This window comes from Penaeus monodon, chromosome 22 (assembly GCF_015228065.2).
Source record: "Penaeus monodon isolate SGIC_2016 chromosome 22, NSTDA_Pmon_1, whole genome shotgun sequence".
Taxonomy (NCBI): Eukaryota; Metazoa; Arthropoda; class Malacostraca; order Decapoda; family Penaeidae; genus Penaeus; species Penaeus monodon.
The window spans coordinates 15,753,523-15,754,052 of NC_051407.1; the positions used below are offsets into that span (position 1 = coordinate 15,753,523).

Here is a 530-nt window from a genome sequence, read left to right on the forward strand (position 1 = left end):
GAATCCTGAACCACCACATTGTTTTATTTGGATTTGGTATTTTACGTTCCATATTCAGCATCAGAACATGTGTTTTCATTACATCTGATGCTTAATTTGATTGTATCTTTGTCTCTTTTTATCACTTAAAGATTTTGTTCTTTTGTTGCTCACCATTAAACAGGATAGCTTCTCAGACTTAAATGTGGCCATGTGTTCTCGCATCACACTTTGTATGTATAAATTAATTCTCAAATTTTGTTTGAAATTTGCCAAGGGAAAAAAAATACATACATACTGTAGCCTGTATAACTTCTCCCTCCCCATCCCCCTCTCCCTCCTCAACACCCCAATCCCATTTTGCTCCCTGTAGCAGCCCCCTGGAAGGAAGTACTTACAGGTTTTGTGGTCTGCTTTAATCTGACAATGGCTTGTGGGTAATTAAGTATAAAAAAAAGCAATTTAGAAAAAGGCAAAGCTTTTGTACAAAATAACATTCTTATTTCTTTTACAAGACCAACTGATAAATAAGAATAATGACAAGACAGGGT

At 35.5% G+C, this 530-nt stretch overlaps 1 protein-coding gene across 1 annotated transcript in view; it reads left to right on the plus strand.

Moving 5' to 3' along the window:
• LOC119586946 (transmembrane protein 47-like) overlaps window positions 1-530 on the plus strand; it is a gene marked incomplete in the record, with an annotated part of 75,991 nt that overhangs the window by 75,097 nt on the left and 364 nt on the right. Inside the window, 1 exon segment of the mRNA XM_037935679.1 lies at window positions 1-530.